We start from the raw sequence: 23,033 nt of genomic DNA, 5'->3' as shown, positions 1-23,033 counted from the left end.
TTCCTTTTGGTTTGGGGAACATGTCAAAATCCCATGCCCAGAGAACTTCAGATAGAGTTCGCGGAAATGCTCAGTGGACACCCCAGGTAGGGTAAGGATCAGCATTTACACACTACTCAGAGAATTTTTATTTTCAGGGATGGATTTTTAGCCCAATTCAAGTTGAAGAAAAGTGGTTTCGTGAAAATCGCATTAGTTTTTTTTTCAGAAACTCCGGGGTGCCTGGATGTCGCGGTTCACCACACGACAGTTATATTCCAAAACTGAGTCACTCAGATCACACGAGTACCCAAGCATGCTTGAAACTCATTCAAATGCAAGTGCTTCTATCCGTTTTCTTGATTGTTTCCCACTCATTCCTTTTGGTTTGGGGAACATGTCAAAATCCCATGCCCAGAGAACTTCAGATAGAGTTCGCGGAAATGCTCAGTGGACACCCCAGGTAGGGTAAGTAAAGCATTGAAACACTACTCAGAGAATTTTTATTTTCAGGGATGGATTTTTAGCCCAATTCAAGTTGAAGAAAAGTGGTTTCGTGAAAATCGCAGAAATTTTTTTTTCAGAAACTCCAGGGTGCCTGGATGTCGCGATTCACCACGCGAAAGTTGTATTCCAAAACTGAGTCACTTAGATCACACGAGTACCCAACCATGCTTGAAACTCATTCAAATGCAAGTGCTTCTATCCATGGTCTTGATTGTTTCCCAATCATTCCTTTTGGTTTGGGGAACATGTCAAAATCCCATTCCCAGAGAACTTCAGATACAGTTCGCGGAAATGCTCAGTGGACACCCCAGGTAGGGTAAGGATCAGTATTTACACACTACTCAAAGAATTTTTATTTTCAGGGATGGATTTTTAGCCCAATTCAAGTTGAAGAAAAGTGGTTTCGTGAAAATCGCAGAAATTTTTTTTTCAGAAACTCCGGGGTGCCCTGATGTCGCGGTTCACCACGCGACAGTTATATTCCAAAACTGAGCACTCAGATCACACGAGTACCCAAGCATGCTTGAAACTCATTCAAATGCAAGTGCTTCTATCCATGGTCTTGATTGTTTCCCAATCATTCCTTTTGGTTTGGGGAACATGTCAAAATCCCATTCCCAGAGAACTTCAGATACAGTTCGCGGAAATGCTCAGTGGACACCCCAGGTAGGGTAAGGATCAGCATTTACACACTACTCAGAGAATTTTTACTTTCAGGGATGGATTTTTAGCCCAATTCAAGTTGAAGAAAAGTGGTTTCGTGAAAATCGCAGAATTTTTTTTTTCAGAAACTCCGGGGTGCCTGGATGTCGCGGTTCACCACGCGACAGTTATATTCCAAAACTGAGTCACTCAGATCACACGAGTACCCAAGCATGCTTGAAACTCATTCAAATGCAAGTACGTCTATCCGTGGTCTTGATTGTTTCCTACTCATTCCTTTTGGTTTGGGGAACATGTCAAAATCCCATGCCCAGAGAACTTCAGATAGAGTTCGCGGAAATGCTCAGTGGACACCCCAGGTAGGGTAAGGATCAGCATTTACACACTACTCAGAGAATTTTTATTTTCAGGGATGGATTTTTAGCCCAATTCAAGTTGAAGAAAAGTGGTTTAGTGAAAATCGCAGAAATTTTTTTTTCAGAATCTCCAGGGTGCCTGGATGTCGCGGTTCACCACGCGACAGTTATATTCCAAAACTGAGTAACTCAGATCACACGAATACCCAAGCATGCTTGAAACTCATTCAAATGCAAGTGCTTCTATCCGTGGTCTTGATTGTTTCCCACTCATTCCTTTTGGTTTGGGGAACATGTCAAAATCCCATGCCCAGAGAACTTCAGATAGAGTTCGCGGAAATGCTCAGTGGACACCCCAGGTAGCGTAAGGATCAGCATTTACACACTACTCAGAGAATTTTTATTTTCAGGGATAGATTTTTAGCCCAATTCAAGTTGAAGAAAAGTGGTTTCGTGAAAATCGCATTAGTTTTTTTTTCAGAAACTCCGGGGTGCCTGGATGTCACGGTTCACCACGCGAGAGTTATATTCCAAAACTGAGTCACTCAGATCACACGAGTACCCAAGCATGCTTGAAACTCATTCAAATGCAAGTGCTTCTATCCGTGGTCTTGATTGTTTCCCACTCATTCCTTTTGGTTTGGGGAACATATCAAAATCCCATGCCCAGAGAACTTCAGATAGAGTTCGCGGAAATGCTCAGTGGACACCCCAGGTAGGGTAAGGATCAGCAGTTACACACTACTCAGAGAATTTTTATTTTCAGGGATGGATTTTTAGCCCAATTCAAGTTGAAGAAAAGTGGTTTCGTGAAAATCGCAGAATTTTTTTTTTCAGAAACTCCGGGGTGCCTGGATGTCGCGGTTCACCACGCGACAGTTATATTCCAAAACTGAGTCACTCAGATCACACGAGTACCCAAGCATGCTTGAAACTCATTCAAATGCAAGTACTTCTATCCGTGGTCTTGATTGTTTCCCACTCATTCCTTTTGGTTTGGGGAACATGTCAAAATCCCATGCCCAGAGAACTTCAGATAGAGTTCGCGGAAATGCTCAGTGGACACCCCAGGTAGGGTAAGGATCAGCATTTACACACTACTCAGAGAATTTTTATTTTCAGGGATGGATTTTTAGCCCAATTCAAGTTGAAGAAAAGTGGTTTCGTGAAAATCGCATTAGTTTTTTTTTCAGAAACTCCGGGGTGCCTGGATGTCGCGGTTCACCACACGACAGTTATATTCCAAAACTGAGTCACTCAGATCACACGAGTACCCAAGCATGCTTGAAACTCATTCAAATGCAAGTGCTTCTATCCGTTTTCTTGATTGTTTCCCACTCATTCCTTTTGGTTTGGGGAACATGTCAAAATCCCATGCCCAGAGAACTTCAGATAGAGTTCGCGGAAATGCTCAGTGGACACCCCAGGTAGGGTAAGTAAAGCATTGAAACACTACTCAGAGAATTTTTATTTTCAGGGATGGATTTTTAGCCCAATTCAAGTTGAAGAAAAGTGGTTTCGTGAAAATCGCAGAAATTTTTTTTTCAGAAACTCCAGGGTGCCTGGATGTCGCGATTCACCACGCGAAAGTTGTATTCCAAAACTGAGTCACTTAGATCACACGAGTACCCAACCATGCTTGAAACTCATTCAAATGCAAGTGCTTCTATCCATGGTCTTGATTGTTTCCCAATCATTCCTTTTGGTTTGGGGAACATGTCAAAATCCCATTCCCAGAGAACTTCAGATACAGTTCGCGGAAATGCTCAGTGGACACCCCAGGTAGGGTAAGGATCAGTATTTACACACTACTCAAAGAATTTTTATTTTCAGGGATGGATTTTTAGCCCAATTCAAGTTGAAGAAAAGTGGTTTCGTGAAAATCGCAGAAATTTTTTTTTCAGAAACTCCGGGGTGCCCTGATGTCGCGGTTCACCACGCGACAGTTATATTCCAAAACTGAGCACTCAGATCACACGAGTACCCAAGCATGCTTGAAACTCATTCAAATGCAAGTGCTTCTATCCATGGTCTTGATTGTTTCCCAATCATTCCTTTTGGTTTGGGGAACATGTCAAAATCCCATGCCCAGAGAACTTCAGATAGAGTTCGCGGAAATGCTCAGTGGACACCCCAGGTAGCGTAAGGATCAGCATTTACACACTACTCAGAGAATTTTTATTTTCAGGGATAGATTTTTAGCCCAATTCAAGTTGAAGAAAAGTGGTTTCGTGAAAATCGCATTAGTTTTTTTTTCAGAAACTCTGGGGTGCCTGGATGTCGCGGTTCACCACACGACAGTTATATTCCAAAACTGAGTCACTCAGATCACACGAGTACCCAAGCGTGCTTGAAACTCATTCAAATGCAAGTGCTTCTATCCATGGTCTTGATTGTTTCCCACTCATTCCTTTTGGTTTGGGGAACATGTCAAAATCCCATTCCCAGAGAACTTCAGATACAGTTCGCGGAAATGCTCAGTGGACACCCCAGGTAGGGTAAGGATCAGCATTTACACACTACTCAGAGAATTTTTATTTTCAGGGATGGATTTTTAGCCCAATTCAAGTTGAAGAAAAGTGGTTTCGTGAAAATCGCAGAAATTTTTTTTTCAGAAACTCCGGGGTGCCTGGATGTCGCGGTTCACCACGCGACAGTTATATTCCAAAACTGAGCACTCAGATCACACGAGTACCCAAGCATGCTTGAAACTCATTCAAATGCAAGTGCTTCTATCCATGGTCTTGATTGTTTCCCACTCATTCCTTTTGGTTTGGGGAACATGTCAAAATCCCATTCCCAGAGAACTTCAGATACAGTTCGCGGAAATGCTCAGTGGACACCCCAGGTAGGGTAAGGATCAGCATTTACACACTACTCAGAGAATTTTTACTTTCAGGGATGGATTTTTAGCCCAATTCAAGTTGAAGAAAAGTGGTTTCGTGAAAATCGCAGAAATTTTTTTTTCAGAAACTCCAGGGTGCCTGGATGTCGCAATTCACCACGCGAAAGTTGTATTCCAAAACTGAGTCACTCAGATCACACGAGTACCCAACCATACTTGAAACTCATTCAAATGCAAGTGCTTCTATCCATGGTCTTGATTGTTTCCCACTCATTCCTTTTGGTTTGGGGAACATGTCAAAATCCCAATCCCAGAGAACTTCAGATACAGTTCGCGGAAATGCTCAGTGGACACCCCAGGTAGGGTAAGGATCAGCATTTACACACTACTCAGAGAATTTTTACTTTCAGGGATGGATTTTTAGCCCAATTCAAGTTGAAGAAAAGTGGTTTCGTGAAAATCGCAGAAATTGTTTTTTCAGAAACTCCAGGGTGCCTGGATGTCGCGATTCACCACGCGAAAGTTGTATTCCAAAACTGAGTCACTCAGATCACACGAGTACCCAACCATGCTTGAAACTCATTCAAATGCAAGTGCTTCTATCCATGGTCTTGATTGTTTCCCACTAATTCCTTTTGGTTTGGGGAACATGTCAAAATCCCATTCCCAGAGAACTTCAGATAGAGTTCGCGGAAATGCTCAGTGGACACCCCAGGTAGGGTAAGGATCAGCATTTACACACTACTCAGAGAATTTTTATTTTCAGGGATGGATTTTTAGCCCAATTCAAGTTGAAGAAAAGTGGTTTCGTGAAAATCGCAGAATTTTTTTTTTCAGAAACTCCGGGGTGCCTGGATGTCGCGGTTCACCACGCGACAGTTATATTCCAAAACTGAGTCACTCAGATCACACGAGTACCCAAGCATGCTTGAAACTCATTCAAATGCAAGTGCTTCTATCCGTTTTCTTGATTGTTTCCCACTCATTCCTTTTGGTTTGGGGAACATGTCAAAATCCCATGCCCAGAGAACTTCAGATAGAGTTCGCGGAAATGCTCAGTGGACACCCCAGGTAGGGTAAGTAAAGCATTGAAACACTACTCAGAGAATTTTTATTTTCAGGGATGGATTTTTAGCCCAATTCAAGTTGAAGAAAAGTGGTTTCGTGAAAATCGCAGAAATTTTTTTTTCAGAAACTCCAGGGTGCCTGGATGTCGCGATTCACCACGCGAAAGTTGTATTCCAAAACTGAGTCACTCAGATCACACGAGTACCCAACCATGCTTGAAACTCATTCAAATGCAAGTGCTTCTATCCATGGTCTTGATTGTTTCCCACTAATTCCTTTTGGTTTGGGGAACATGTCAAAATCCCATTCCCAGAGAACTTCAGATACAGTTCGCGGAAATGCTCAGTGGACACCCCAGGTAGGGTAAGGATCAGCATTAACACACTACTCAAAGAATTTTTATTTTCAGGGATGGATTTTTAGCCCAATTCAAGTTGAAGAAAAGTGGTTTCGTGAAAATCGCAGAAATTTTTTTTTCAGAAACTCCGGGGTGCCTGGATGTCGCGGTTCACCACGCGACAGTTATATTCCAAAACTGAGTCACTCAGATCACACGAGTACCCAAGCATGCTTGAAAATCATTCAAATGCAAGTACTTCTATCCGTGGTCTTGATTGTTTCCCACTCATTCCTTTTGGTTTGGGGAACATGTCAAAATCCCATGCCCAGAGAACTTCAGATAGAGTTCGCGGAAATGCTCAGTGGACACCCCAGGTAGGGTAAGGATCAGCATTTACACACTACTCAGAGAATTTTTACTTTCAGGGATGGATTTTTAGCCCAATTCAAGTTGAAGAAAAGTGGTTTCGTGAAAATCGCAGAATTTTTTTTTTCAGAAACTCCGGGGTGCCTGGATTTCGCGGTTCACCACGCGACAGTTATATTCCAAAACTGAGTCACTCAGATCACACGAGTACCCAAGCATGCTTGAAACTCATTCAAATGCAAGTACGTCTATCCGTGGTCTTGATTGTTTCCCACTCATTCCTTTTGGTTTGGGGAACATGTCAAAATCCCATGCCCAGAGAACTTCAGATAGAGTTCGCGGAAATGCTCAGTGGACACCCCAGGTAGGGTAAGGATCAGCATTTACACACTACTCAGAGAATTTTTATTTTCAGGGATGGATTTTTAGCCCAATTCAAGTTGAAGAAAAGTGGTTTAGTGAAAATCGCAGAAATTTTTTTTTCAGAATCTCCAGGGTGCCTGGATGTCGCGGTTCACCACGCGACAGTTATATTCCAAAACTGAGTAACTCAGATCACACGAATACCCAAGCATGCTTGAAACTCATTCAAATGCAAGTGCTTCTATCCGTGGTCTTGATTGTTTCCCACTCATTCCTTTTGGTTTGGGGAACATGTCAAAATCCCATGCCCAGAGAACTTCAGATAGAGTTCGCTGAAATGCTCAGTGCACACCCCAGGTAGCGTAAGGATCAGCATTTACACACTACTCAGAGAATTTTTATTTTCAGGGATAGATTTTTAGCCCAATTCAAGTTGAAGAAAAGTGGTTTCGTGAAAATCGCAGAAATTTTTTTTTCAGAAACTCCAGGGTGCCTGGATGTCGCAATTCACCACGCGAAAGTTGTATTCCAAAACTGAGTCACTCAGATCACACGAGTACCCAACCATACTTGAAACTCATTCAAATGCAAGTGCTTCTATCCATGGTCTTGATTGTTTCCCACTCATTCCTTTTGGTTTGGGGAACATGTCAAAATCCCAATCCCAGAGAACTTCAGATACAGTTCGCGGAAATGCTCAGTGGACACCCCAGGTAGGGTAAGGATCAGCATTTACACACTACTCAGAGAATTTTTACTTTCAGGGATGGATTTTTAGCCCAATTCAAGTTGAAGAAAAGTGGTTTCGTGAAAATCGCAGAAATTGTTTTTTCAGAAACTCCAGGGTGCCTGGATGTCGCGATTCACCACGCGAAAGTTGTATTCCAAAACTGAGTCACTCAGATCACACGAGTACCCAACCATGCTTGAAACTCATTCAAATGCAAGTGCTTCTATCCATGGTCTTGATTGTTTCCCACTCATTCCTTTTGGTTTGGGGAACATGTCAAAATCCCATTCCCAGAGAACTTCAGATACAGTTCGCGGAAATGCTCAGTGGACACCCCAGGTAGGGTAAGGATCAGCATTTACACACTACTCAGAGAATTTTTACTTTCAGGGATGGATTTTTAGCCCAATTCAAGTTGAAGAAAAGTGGTTTCGTGAAAATCGCAGAAAATTTTTTTTCAGAAACTCCGGGGTGCCTGGATGTCGCGGTTCACCACGCGACAGTTATATTCCAAAACTGAGTCACTCAGATCACACGAGTACCCAAGCATGCTTGAAACTCATTCAAATGCAAGTGCTTCTATCCGTGGTCTTGATTGTTTCCCACTCATTCCTTTTGGTTTGGGGAATATGTCAAAATCCCATTCCCAGAGAACTTCAGATAGAGTTCGCGGAAATGCTCAGTGGACACCCCAGGTAGGGTAAGGATCAGCATTTACACACTACTCAGAGAATTTTTACTTTCAGGGATGGATTTTTAGCCCAATTCAAGTTGAAGAAAAGTGGTTTCGTGAAAATCGCAGAAATTTATTTTTCAGAAACTCCGGGGTGCCTGGATGTCGCGGTTCACCACGCGACAGTTATATTCCAAAACTGAGTCACTCAGATCACACGAGTACCCAAGCATGCTTGAAACTCATTCAAATGCAAGTGCTTCTATCCGTGGTCTTGATTGTTTCCCACTCATTCCTTTTGGTTTGGGGAACATGTCAAAATCCCATGCCCAGAGAACTTCAGATAGAGTTCGCGGAAATGCTCAGTGGACACCCCAGGTAGGGTAAGGATCAGCATTTACACACTACTCAGAGAATGTTTACTTTCAGGGATGGATTTTTAGCCCAATTCAAGTTGAAGAAAAGTGGTTTCGTGAAAATCGCAGAAATTTTTTTTTCAGAAACTCCGGGGTACCTAGATGTCGCGGTTCACCACGCGACAGTTGTATTCCAAAACTGAGTCACTCAGATCACACGAATACCCAAGCATGCTTGAAACCCATTCAGATGCAAGTGCTTCTATCCGTGTCTTGATTGTTTTCCACTCATTCCTTTTGGTTTGGGGAACATGTCAAAATCCAATGCCCAGAGAACTTCAGATAGAGTTCGCGGAATTTCTCAGTGGACACCCCAGGTAGGGTAAGGATCAGCATTTACACACTACTCAGAGAATTTCTATTTTCAGGGATGGATTTTTAGCCCAATTCAAGTTGAAGAAAAGTGGTTTCGAGAAAATCGCAGAAATTTTTTTTTCAGAAACTCCGGGGTGCCTGGATGTCGCGGTTCACCACTCGACAGTTATATTCCAAAACTGAGTCACTCAGATCACACGAGTACTCAAGGATGCTTGAAATTCATTCAAATGCAAGTGCTTCTATCCGTGTTCTTGATTGTTTCCCACTCATTCCTTTTGGTTTGGGGAACATGTCAAAATCCCATGCCCAGAGAACTTCAGATAGAGTTCGCGGAAATGCTCAGTGGACACCCCAGGTAGGGTAAGGATCAGCATTTACACCCTACTCAGAGAATTTTTACTTTCAGGGATGGATTTTTAGCCCAATTCAAGTTGAAGAAACGTGGATTCGTGAAAATCGCAGAAATTTTTTTTTCAGAAACTTCGGGGTGCCTGGATGTCGCGATTCACCATGCGACAGTTGTATTCCAAAACTGAGTCACTCAGATCACACAAGTACCCAACCATGTTTGAAACTCATTCAAATGCAAGTGCTTCTATCAGTGGTCTTGATTGTTTCCCACTCATTCCTTTTGGTTTAGGGAACATGTCAAAATCCCATGCCCAGAGAAGTTCAGATAGTGTTTGTGGAAATGCTCAGTGGACACCCCAGGTAGGGTAAGGATCAGCATTTACACACTACTCAGAGAATTTTTATTTTCAGGGATGGATTTTTAGCCCAATTCAAGTTGAAGAAAAGTGGTTTCGTGAAAATCGCAGAAATTTTTTTTTCAGAAACTCCGGGGTGCCTGGATGTCGCGGTTCACCACGTGACAATTGTATTCCAAATCTGAGTTACTAAGATCACACGAGTACCCAACCATACTTGAAACTCATTCAAATGCAAGTGCTTCTATCCGTGGTCTTGTTTCCCACTCATTCCTTTTGGTTTTGGGAACATGTCAAAATCCCATGCCCAGAGAACTTCAGATAGAGTTCGCGGAAATGCTCAGAGGACACCCCAGTTAGGGTAAGGATCAGCATTTACACACTACTCAGAGAATTTTTACTTTCAGGGATGGAATTTTAGCCCAATTCAAGTTGAAGAAAAGTGGTTTCGTGAAAATCGCAGAAATTTTTTTTCAGAAACTCCGGGGTGCCTGGATGTCGCGGTTCACCACGTGACAGTTATATTCCAAAACTGAGTCACTCAGATCACACGAATACCCAAGCATGCTTGAAACTCATTCAAATGCAAGTGCTTCTATCCGTGGTCTTCATTGTTTCCCACTCATTCCTCTTGGTTTGGGGAACATGTCAAAATCCCATGCCCAGAGAAGTTCAGATAGAGTTTGTGGAAATGCTCAGTGGACACCCCAGGTAGGGTAAGGATCAGCATTTACACACTACTCAGAGAATTTTTATTTTCAGGGATGGATTTTTAGCCCAATTCAAGTTGAAGAAAAGTGGTTTCGTGAAAATCGCAGAATTTTTTTTTTCAGAAACTCCGGGGTGCCTGGATGTCGCGATTCACCACGCGACAGTTGTATTCCAAAACTGAGTCACTCAGATCACACGAGTACCCAACCATGCTTGAAACTCATTCAAATGCAAGTGCTTCTATCCGTTTTCTTGATTGTTTCCCACTCATTCCTTTTGGTTTGGGGAACATGTCAAAATCTCATGCCCAGAGAACTTCAGATAGAGTTCGCGGAAATGCTCAGTGGACACCCCAGTTAGGGTAAGAATCAGCATTCACACACTACTCAGAGAATTTTTACTTTCAGGGATGGAATTTTAGCCCAATTCAAGTTGAAGAAAAGTGGTTTCGTGAAAATCGCAGAAATTTTTTTTCAGAAACTCCGGGGTGCCTGGATGTCGCGGTTCACCACGCGACAGTTATATTCCAAAACTGAGCCACTCAGATCACACGAGTACCCAACCATGCTTGAAACTCATTCAAATGCAAGTGCTTCTATCCGTGGTCTTGATTGTTTCCCACTCATTCCTTTTGGTTTGGGGAACATGTCAAAATCTCATGCCCAGAGAACTTCAGATAGAGTTCGCGGAAATGCTCAGTGGACACCCCAGGTAGGGTATGGATCGGCATTTACACACTACTCAGAGAATTTTTATTTTCAGGGATGGATTTTTAGCCCAATTCAAGTTGAAGAAAAGTGGTATCGTGAAAATCGCAGAAATTTTTTTTTTAGAAACTCCGGGGTGCCGCGATTCACCACGCGACAGTTGTATTCCAAAACTGAGTCACTCAGATCACACGAGTATCCAACCATGCTTTAAACTCAATCAAATGCAAATGCTTCTATCTGTGGTCTTGATTGTTTCCCACTCATTCCTTTTGGTTTGGGGAACATGTCAAAATCTCATGCCCAGAGAACTTCGGATAGAGTTCGAGGAAATGCTCAGTGGACACCCCAGGTAGGGTAAGGATCAGCATTTACACACTACTCAGATAATTTTTATTTTCAGGGATGGATTTTTAGCCCAAATCAAGTTGAAGAAAAGTGGTTTCGTGAAAATCACAGAACATTTTTTTTCAGAATCTCCGGGGTGCCTGGATGTCGCGGTTCACCACGTGACAATTGTATTCCAAAGCTGAGTCACTAAGATCACACGAGTACCCAAGCATGCTTGAAACTCATTCAAATGCAAGTGCTTCTATCTGTGGTCTTGATTGTTTCCCACTCATTCCTTTTGGTTTGTTAACATGTCAAAATCCCATGCCCAGAGAACTTCAGATAGAGTTCGCGGAAATGATCAGTTTACCCCCAGGTATGGTAAGTATCAGCATTTACACACTACTCAGAGAATTTTAACTTTCAGGGATGGATTTTTAGCCCAATTCAAGTTGAAGAAACGTGGATTCGTGAAAATCGCAGACAATTTTTTTTCAGAAACTTCGGGGTGCCTGGATGTCGCGATTCACCATGCGACAGTTGTATTCCAAAACTGAGTCACTCAGATCACACAAGTACCCAACCATGTTTGAAACTCATTCAAATACAAGTGCTTCTATCAGTGGTCTTGATTGTTTCCCTCTCATTCCTTTTGGTTTGGGGAACATGTCAAAATCTCATGCCCAGAGAACTTCAGATAGAGTTCGCGGAAATGCTCAGTGGACACCCCAGTTAGGGTAAGGATCAGCATTTACACACTACTCAGAGAATTTTTACTTTCAGGGATGGAATTTTAGCCCAATTCAAGTTGAAGAAAAGTGGTTTCGTGAAAATCGCAGAAATTTTTTTTCAGAAACTCCGGGGTGCCTGGATGTCGCGGTTCACCACGCGACAGTTATATTCCAAAACTGAGCCACTCAGATCACACGAGTACCCAACCATGCTTGAAACTCATTCAAATGCAAGTGCTTCTATCCGTGGTCTTGATTGTTTCCCACTCATTCCTTTTGGTTTGGGGAACATGTCAAAATCCCATGCCCAGAGAACTTCAGATAGAGTTCGCGGAAATGCTCAGTGGACACCCCAGGTAGGGTATGGATCGGCATTTACACACTACTCAGAGAATTTTTATTTTCAGGGATGGATTTTTAGCCCAATTCAAGTTGAAGAAAAGTGGTTTCGTGAAAATCGCAGAATTTTTTTTTTCAGAAACTCCGGGGTGCCTGGATGTCGCGATTCACCACGCGACAGTTATATTCCAAAACTGAGTCACTCAGATCACACGAATACCCAAGCATGCTTGAAACTTATTCAAATGCAAGTGCTTCTGTCCGTGGTCTTCATTGTTTCCCACTCATTCCTCTTGGTTTGTTTAACATGTCAAAATCCCATGCCCAGAGAACTTCAGATAGAGTTCGCGGAAATGATCAGTGGACCCCCAGGTAGGGTAAGGATCAGCATTTACACACTACTCAGAAAATTTTTATTTTCAGGGATGGATTTTTAGCCCATTTCAAGTTGAAGAAAAGTGGTTTCGTGAAAATTGCAGAAATTTGTTTTTCAGAAACTCCGGGGTGCGTGGATGTCGCGGTTCACCACTTGACAGTTATATTCCAAAACTGAGTCACTCAGATCACACGAATACCCAAGCATGCTTGAAACTCATTCAAATGCAAGTGCTTCTATCCGTGGTCTTGATTGTTTCCCACTCATTCCTTTTGGTTTGGGGAACATGTCAAAATCCCATGCCCAGAGAACTTCAGATAGAGTTCGCGGAAATGCTCAGTGGACACCCCAGGTAGGGTATGGGTCGGTATTTACACACTACTCAGAGAATTTTTATTTTCAGGGTTGGATTTTTAGCCCAATTCAAGTTGAAGAAAAGTTTTTTCGTGAAAATTGCAGAAATTTTTTTTTCAGAAACTCCGGGGTGCCTGGATGTCGCGGTTCACCACGCGACAGTTATATTCCAAAACTGAGGCACTCAGATCACACGAGTATCCAACCATGCTTGAAACTCATTCAAATGCAAGTGCTTCTATCCGTTTTCTTGATTGTTTCCCACTCATTCCTTTTGGTTTGGGGAACATGTCAAAATCTCATGCCCAGAGAACTTCAGATAGAGTTCGCGGAAATGCTCAGTGGACACCCCAGTTAGGGTAAGGATCAGCATTTACACACTACTCAGAGAATTTTTACTTTCAGGGATGGAATTTTAGCCCAATTCAAGTTGAAGAAAAGTGGTTTCGTGAAAATCGCAGAAATTTTTTTTCAGAAACTCCGGGGTGCCTGGATGTCGCGGTTCACCACGCGACAGTTATATTCCAAAACTGAGCCACTCAGATCACACGAGTACCCAACCATGCTTGAAACTCATTCAAATATAAGTGCTTCTATCCGTGGTCTTGATTGTTTCCCACTCATTCCTTTTGGTTTGGGGAACATGTCAAAATCCCATGCCCAGAGAACTTCAGATAGAGTTCGCGGAAATGCTCAGTGGACACCCCAGGTAGGGTATGGATCGGCATTTACACACTACTCAGAGAATTTTTATTTTCAGGGATGGATTTTTAGCCCAATTCAAGTTGAAGAAAAGTGGTTTCGTGAAAATCGCAGAATTTTTTTTTTCAGAAACTCCAGGGTGCCTGGATGTCGCGGTTCACCACGTGACAATTGTATTCCAAATCTGAGTCACTCAGATCACACGAGTACCCAAGCATGCTTGAAACTCATTCAAATGCAAGTGCTTCTATCTGTGGTCTTGATTGTTTCCCACTCATTCCTTTTGGTTTGGGGAACATGTCAAAATCCCATGCCCAGAGAACTTCAGATAGAGTTCGCGGAAATGCTCAGTGGACACCCCAGGTAGGGTAAGGATCAGCATTTACACACTACTCAGAGAATTTTTACTTTCAGGGATGGATTTTTAGCCCAATTCAAGTTGAAGAAACGTGGATTCGTGAAAATCGCAGAAAATGTTTTTTCAGAAACTTCGGGGTGCCTGGATGTCGCGATTCACCATGCGACAGTTGTATTCCAAAACTGAGTCACTCAGATCACACAAGTACCCAACCATGTTTGAAACTCATTCAAATGCAAGTGCTTCTATCAGTGGTCTTGATTGTTTCCCACTCATTCCTTTTGGTTTGGGGAACATGTCAAAAATCCCATGCCCAGAGAAGTTCAGATAGAGTTTGTGGAAATGCTCAGTGGACACCCCAGGTAGGGTAAGGATCAGCATTTACACACTACTCAGATAATTTTTATTTTCAGGGATGGATTTTTAGCCCAATTCAAGTTGAAGAAAAGTGGTTTCGTGAAAATCACAGAACATTTTTTTTCAGAAACTCCGGGGTGCCTGGATGTCGCGGTTCACCACGTGACAATTGTATTCCAAATCTGAGTCACTAAGATCACACGAGTACCCAAGCATGCTTGAAACTCATTCAAATGCAAGTGCTTCTATCTGTGGTCTTGATTGTTTCCCACTCATTCCTTTTGGTTTGGTTAACATGTCAAAATCCCATGCCCAGAGAACTTCAGATAGAGTTCGCGGAAATGCTCAGTGGACGCCCCAGGTAGGGTAAGGATCAGCATTTACACACTACTCAGAGAATTTTTACTTTCAGGGATGGATTTTTAGTCCAATTCAAGTTGAAGAAAAGTGGTATCGTAAAAATCGCAGAAATTTTTTTTTTAGAAACTCCGGGGTGCCGCGATTCACCACGCGACAGTTGTATTCCAAAACTGAGTCACTCAGATCACACCAGTATCCAACCATGCTTTAAACTCAATCAAATGCAAGTGCTTCTATCCGTGGTCTTGATTGTTTCCCACTCATTCCTTTTGGTTTGGGGAACATGTCAAAATCTCATGCCCAGAGAACTTCAGATAGAGTTCGAGGAAATGCTCAGTGGACACCCCAGGTAGGGTAAAGATCAGCATTTACACACTACTCAGATAATTTTTATTTTCAGGGATGGATTTTTAGCCCAAATCAAGTTGAAGAAAAGTGGTTTCGTGAAAATCACAGAACATTTTTTTTCAGAAACTCCGGGGTGCCTGGATGTCGCGGTTCACCACGTGACAATTGTATTCCAAATCTGAGTCACTAAGATCACACGAGTACCCAAGCATGCTTGAAACTCATTCAAATGCAAGTGCTTCTATCTGTGGTCTTGATTGTTTCCCACTCATTCCTTTTGGTTTGGTTAACATGTCAAAATCCCATGCCCAGAGAACTTCAGATAGAGTTCGCGGAAATGATCAGTGGACCCCCAGGTAGGGTAAGGATCAGCATTTACACACTACTCAGAGAATTTTTACTTTCAGGGATGGATTTTTAGTCCAATTCAAGTTGAAGAAAAGTGGTATCGTGAAAATCGCAGAATTTTTTTTTTAGAAACTCCGGGGTGCCGCGATTCACCACGCGACAGTTGTATTCCAAAACTGAGTCACTCAGATCACACGAGTATCCAACCATGCTTTAAACTCAATCAAATGCAAGTGCTTCTATCCGTGGTCTTGATTGTTTCCCACTCATTCCTTTTGGTTTGGGGAACATGTCAAAATCTCATGCCCAGAGAACTTCAGATAGAGTTCGAGGAAATGCTCAGTGGACACCCCAGGTAGGGTAAGGATCAGCATTTACACACTACTCAGATAATTTTTATTTTCAGGGATGGATTTTTAGCCCAAATCAAGTTGAAGAAAAGTGGTTTCGTGAAAATCACAGAACATTTTTTTTCAGAAACTCCGGGGTGCCTGGATGTCGCGGTTCACCACATGACAATTGTATTCCAAAGCTGAGTCACTAAGATCACACGAGTACCCAAGCATGCTTGAAACTCATTCAAATGCAAGTGCTTCTATCTGTGGTCTTGATTGTTTCCCACTCATTCCTTTTGGTTTGTTAACATGTCAAAATCCCATGCCCAGAGAACTTCAGATAGAGTTCGCGGAAATGATCAGTTTACCCCCAGGTATGGTAAGTATCAGCATTTACACACTACTCAGAGAATTTTAACTTTCAGGGATGGATTTTTAGCCCAATTCAAGTTGAAGAAACGTGGATTCGTGAAAATCGCAGACAATTTTTTTTCAGAAACTTTGGGGTGCCTGGATGTCGCGATTCACCATGCGACAGTTGTATTCCAAAACTGAGTCACTCAGATCACACAAGTACCCAACCATGTTTGAAACTCATTGAAATACAAGTGCTTCTATCAGTGGTCTTGATTGTTTCCCACTCATTCCTTTTGGTTTGGGGAGCATGTCAAAATCCCATGCACAGAGAAGTTCAGATAGAGTTTGTGGAAATGCTCAGTGGACACCCCAGGTAGGGTAAGGATCAGCATTTACACACTACTCAGAGAATTTTTATTTTCAGGGATGGAATTTTAGCCCAATTCAAGTTGAAGAAAAGTGGTTTCGTGAAAATCGCAGAAAAATTTTTTTTAGAAACTCCGGGGTGCCTGGATGTCGCGGTTCACCACGTGACAATTGTATTCCAAACTGAGTCACTAAGATCACACGAGTACCCAAGCATGCTTGAAACTCATTCAAATGCAAGTGCTTCTATCCATGGTCTTGATTGTTTCCCACTCATTCCTTTTGGTTTGGGGAACATGTCAAAATCCCATGCACAGAGAAGTTCAGATAGAGTTTGTGGAAATGCTCAGTGGACACCCCAGGTAGGGTAAGGATCAGCATTTACACACTACTCAGAGAATTTTTACTTTCAGGGATGGATTTTTAGTCCAATTCAAGTTGAAGAAAAGTGGTTTCGTGAAAATCGCAGAAATTTTTCTTTCAGAAACTCCGGGGTTGCCTGGATGTCGCGATTCACAATTGTATTCCAAAACTGAGTCACTCAGATCACACGAGTATCCAACCATGCTTTAAACTCAATCAAATGCAAGTGCTTCTATCCGTGGTCTTGATTGTTTCCCACTCATTCCTTTTGGTTTGGGGAACATGTCAAAATCCCATGCCCAGAGAACTTCAGATAGAGTTCGCGGAAATGCTCAGTGGACACCCCAGGTAGGGTATGGATCGGCATTTACACACTACTCAGAGAATTTTTATTTTCAGGGATGGATTTTTAGCCGAATTCAAGTTGAAGAAAAGTGGTTTCGTGAAAATCGCAGAAATTTTTTTTTCAGAAACTCCGGGGTGCCTGGATGTCGCGGTTCACCACGCGACAGTTATATTCCAAAACTGAGGCACTCAGATCACACGAGTATCCAACCATGCTTGAAACTCATTCAAATGCAAGTGCTTCTATCTGTGGTCTTGATTGTTTCCCACTCATTCCTTTTGGTTTGGGGAACATGTCAAAATCTCATGCCCAGAGAACTTCAGATAGAGTTCGAGGAAATGCTCAGTGGACACCCCAGGTAGGGTAAGGATCAGCATTTACACAGTACTCAGAGAATTTTTATTTTCAGGGATGGATTTTTAGCCCAGTTCAAGTTGAAGAAAAGTGGTTTCGTGAAAATCGCAGAAATTTTTTTTTCAGAAACTCCGGGGTGCCTGGATGTCGCGGTTCACCATGTGACAGTTATATTCCAAAACTGAGTCACTCAGATCACACGAATACCCAAGCATGCTTGAAACTCATTCAAATGCAAGTGCTTCTATCCGTGGTCTTCATTGTTTCCCACTCATTCCTCTTGGTTTGGGGAACATGTCAAAATCACATGCCCAGAGAACTTCAGATAGAGTTCGCGGAAATGCTCAGTGGACACCCCAGGTAGGGTAAGGATCAGCATTTACACACTACTCAGAGAATTTTTACTTTCAGGGATGGATTTTTAGCCCAATTCAAGTTGAAGAAAAGTGGTTTCGTGAAAATCGCAGAAATTTTTTTTTCAGAAACTCCGGGGTGCCTGGATGTCACGATTCACCACGCGACAGTTATATTCCAAAACTGAGTCATTCAGATCACACGAGTACCGAACCATGCTTGAAAGTCATTCAAATGCAAGTGCTTCTATCCGTGGTCTTGATTGTTTCCCACTCATTCCTTTTGGTTTGGGGAACATGTCAAAATCCCATTCCCAGAGAACTTCAGATAGAGTTCGCGGAAATGCTCAGTGGACACCCCAGGTAGGGTAAGGATCAGCATTTACACACTACTCAGAGAATTTTTATTTTCAGGCATGGATTTTTAGCCCAATTCAAGTTGAAGAAAAGTGGTTTCGTGAAAATCGCAGACAATTTTTTTTCAGAAACTCCGGGGTGCCTGGATGTCACGATTCACCAGGCGACAGTTATATTCCAAAACTGAGTCATTCAGATCACACGAGTACCGAACCATGCTTGAAAGTCATTCAAATGCAAGTGCTTCTATCCATGGTCTTGATTGTTTCCCACTCATTCCTTTTGGTTTGGGGAACATGTCAAAATCCCATGCCCAGAGAACTTCAGATAGAGTTCGCGGAAATGCTCAGTGGACACCCCAGGTAGGGTATGGATCAGCATTTACACACTACTCAGATAATTTTTATTTTCAGGGATGGATTTTTTGCCCAAATCAAGTTGAAGAAAAGTGGTTTCGTGAAAATCACAGAACATTTTTTTTCAGAAACTCCGGGGTGCCTGGATGTCGCGGTTCACCACGTGACAATTGTATTCCAAAGCTGAGTCACTAAGATCACACGAATACCCAAGCATGCTTGAAACTCATTCAAATGCAAGTGCTTCTATCCGTGGTCTTCATTGTTTCCCACTCATTCCTCTTGGTTTGGGGAACATGTCAAAATCACATGCCCAGAGAACTTCAGATAGAGTTCGCGGAAATGCTCAGTGGACACCCCAGGTAGGGTAAGGATCAGCATTTACACACTACTCAGAGAATTTTTACTTTCAGGGATGGATTTTTAGCCCAATTCAAGTTGAAGAAAAGTGGTTTCGTGAAAATCGCAGAAATTTTTTTTTCAGAAACTCCGGGGTGCCTGGATGTCACGATTCACCACGCGACAGTTATATTCCAAAATTGAGTCATTCAGATCACACGAGTACCGAACCATGCTTGAAAGTCATTCAAATGCAAGTGCTTCTATCCGTGGTCTTGATTGTTTCCCACTCATTCCTTTTGGTTTGGGGAACATGTCAAAATCCCATTCCCAGAGAACTTCAGATAGAGTTCGCGGAAATGCTCAGTGGACACCCCAGGTAGGGTAAGGATCAGCATTTACACACTACTCAGAGAATTTTTATTTTCAGGCATGGATTTTTAGCCCAATTCAAGTTGAAGAAAAGTGGTTTCGTGAAAATCGCAGACAATTTTTTTTCAGAAACTCCGGGGTGCCTGGATGTCACGATTCACCAGGCGACAGTTATATTCCAAAACTGAGTCATTCAGATCACACGAGTACCGAACCATGCTTGAAAGTCATTCAAATGCAAGTGCTTCTATCCATGGTCTTGATTGTTTCCCACTCATTCCTTTTGGTTTGGGGAACATGTCAAAATCCCATGCCCAGAGAACTTCAGATAGAGTTCGCGGAAATGCTCAGTGGACACCCCAGGTAGGGTATGGATCAGCATTTACACACTACTCAGATAATTTTTATTTTCAGGGATGGATTTTTTGCCCAAATCAAGTTGAAGAAAAGTGGTTTCGTGAAAATCACAGAACATTTTTTTTCAGAAACTCCGGGGTGCCTGGATGTCGCGGTTCACCACGTGACAATTGTATTCCAAAGCTGAGTCACTAAGATCACACGAGTACCCAAGCATGCTTGAAACTCATTCAAATGCAAGTGCTTCTATCTGTGGTCTTGATTGTTTCCCACTCATTCCTTTTGGTTTGTTAACATGTCAAAATCCCATGCCCAGAGAACTTCAGATAGAGTTCGCGGAAATGCTCAGTGGACACCCCAGGTAGGGTAAGGATCAGCATTTACACACTACTCAGAGAATTTTTACTTTCAGGGATGGATTTTTAGCCCAATTCAAGTTGAAGAAACGTGGATTCGTGAAAATCGCAGAAAATTTTTTTTCAGAAACTCCGGGGTGCCTGGATGTCGCGGTTCACCACGTGACAATTGTATTCCAAATCTGAGTCACTAAGATCACACGAGTACCCAAGCATGCTTGAAACTCATTCAAATGCAAGTGCTTCTATCTGTGGTCTTGATTGTTTCCCACTCATTCCTTTTGGTTTGTTAACATGTCAAAATCCCATGCCCAGAGAACTTCAGATAGAGTTCGCGGAAATGATCAGTGGACCCCCAGGTAGGGTAAGGATCAGCATTTACACACTACTCAGAGAATTTTTACTTTCAGGGATGGATTTTTAGTCCAATTCAAGTTGAAGAAAAGTGGTTTCGTGAAAATCGCAGAAATTTTTTTTTCAGAAACTCTGGGGTGCCGCGATTCACCACGCGACAGTTGTATTCCAAAACTGAGTCACTCAGATCACACGAGTACCCAACCATGCTTGAAACTCATTCAAATGCAAGTGCTTCTATCCGTGGTCTTGATTGTTTCCCACTCATTCCTTTTGGTTTTGGGAACATGTCAAAATCCCATGCCCAGAGAACTTCAGTTAGAGTTCGCGGAAATGCTCAGAGGACACCCCAGTTAGGGTAAGGATCAGCATTTACACACTACTCCGAGAATTTTTACTTTCAGGGATGGAATTTTAGCCCAATTCAAGTTGAAGAAAAGTGGTTTCGTGAAAATCGCAGAAATTTTTCTTTCAGAAACTCCGGGGTGCCTGGATGTCGCGATTCACAATTGTATTCCAAAACTGAGTCACTCAGATCACACGAGTATCCAACCATGCTTTAAACTCAATCAAATGCAAGTGCTTCTATCCGTGGTCTTGATTGTTTCCCACTCATTCCTTTTGGTTTGGGGAACATGTCAAAATCCCATGCCCAGAGAACTTCAGATAGAGTTCGCGGAAATGCTCAGTGGACACCCCAGGTAGGGTATGGATCGGCATTTACACACTACTCAGAGAATTTTTATTTTCAGGGATGGATTTTTAGCCCAATTCAAGTTGAAGAAAAGTGGTTTCGTGAAAATCGCAGAAATTTTTTTTTCAGAAACTCCGGGGTGCCTGGATGTCGCGGTTCACCACGTGACAGTTATATTCCAAAACTGAGGCACTCAGATCACACGAGTATCCAACCATGCTTGAAACTCATTCAAATGCAAGTGCTTCTATCTGTGGTCTTGATTGTTTCCCACTCATTCCTTTTGGTTTGGGGAACATGTCAAAATCTCATGCCCAGAGAACTTCAGATAGAGTTCGAGGAAATGCTCAGTGGACACCCCAGGTAGGGTAAGGATCAGCATTTACACACTACTCAGAGAATTTTTATTTTCAGGGATGGATTTTTAGCCCAGTTCAAGTTGAAGAAAAGTGGTTTCGTGAAAATCGCAGAAATTTTTTTTTCAGAAACTCCTGGGTGCCTGGATGTTGCGGTTCACCACGTGACAGTTATATTCCAAAACTGAGTCACTCAGATCACACGAATACCCAAGCATGCTTGAAACTCATTCAAATGCAAGTGCTTCTATCCGTGGTCTTCATTGTTTCCCACTCATTCCTCTTGGTTTGGGGAACATGTCAAAATCACATGCCCAGAGAACTTCAGATAGAGTTCGCGGAAATGCTCAGTGGACACCCCAGGTAGGGTAAGGATCAGCATTTACACACTACTCAGAGAATTTTTACTTTCAGGGATGGATTTTTAGCCCAATTCAAGTTGAAGAAAAGTGGTTTCGTGAAAATCGCAGAAATTTTTTTTTCAGAAACTCCGGGGTGCCTGGATGTCACGATTCACCACGCGACAGTTATATTCGAAAACTGAGTGATTCAGATCACACGAGTACCGAACCATGCTTGAAATTCATTCAAATGCAAGTGCTTCTATCCGTGGTCTTGATTGTTTCCCACTCATTTCTTTTGGTTTGGGGAACATGTCAAAATCCCATTCCCAGAGAACTTCAGATAGAGTTCGCGGAAATGCTCAGTGGACACCCCAGGTAGGGTAAGGATCAGGATTTACACACTACTCAGAGAATTTTTACTTTCAGGGATGGATTTTTAGCCCAATTCAAGTTGAAGAAAAGTGGTTTCGTGAAAATCGCAGAAATTTTTTTTTCAGAAACTCCGGGGTGCCTGGATGTCGCGATTCACCACGCGACAGTTGTATTCCAAAACTGAGTCACTCAGATCACACAAGTACCCAACCATGCTTGAAACTCATTCAAATGCAAGTGCTTCTATCCGTGGTCTTGATTGTTTCCCACTCATTCCTTTTGGTTTGGGGAACATGTCAAAATCCCATGCCCAGAGAACTTCAAATAGAGTTCGCGGAAATACTCAGTGGACACCCCAGGTAGGGTAAGGATCAGCATTTACACACTACTCAGAGAATTTTTATTTTCAGGCATGGATTTTAAGCCCAATTCAAGTTGAAGAAAAGTGGTTTCGTGAAAATCGCAGAAAATTTTTTTTCAGAAACTCCGGGGTGCCTGGATGTCACGATTCACCAGGCGACAGTTATATTCCAAAACTGAGTCATTCAGATCACACGAGTACCGAACCATGCTTGAAAGTCATTCAAATGCAAGTGCTTCTATCCGTGGTCTTGATTGTTTCCCACTCATTCCTTTTGGTTTGGGGAACATGTCAAAATCCCATGCCCAGAGAACTTCAAATAGAGTTCGCGGAAATACTCAGTGGACACCCCAGGTAGGGTAAGGATCAGCATTTACACACTACTCAGAGAATTTTTATTTTCAGGCATGGATTTTTAGCCCAATTCAAGTTGAAGAAAAGTGGTTTCGTGAAAATCGCAGAAAATTTTTTTTCAGAAACTCCGGGGTGCCTGGATGTCACGATTCACCAGGCGACAGTTATATTCCAAAACTGAGTCATTCAGATCACACCAGTACCGAACCATGCTTGAAAGTCATTCAAATGCAAG

This window comes from Lepisosteus platostomus, chromosome 9, assembly GCF_059453375.1.
Source record: "Lepisosteus platostomus isolate fLepPlt1 chromosome 9, fLepPlt1.hap1, whole genome shotgun sequence".
Taxonomy (NCBI): domain Eukaryota; kingdom Metazoa; phylum Chordata; class Actinopteri; order Semionotiformes; family Lepisosteidae; genus Lepisosteus; species Lepisosteus platostomus.
This window is presented reverse-complemented; position numbering follows the sequence as displayed.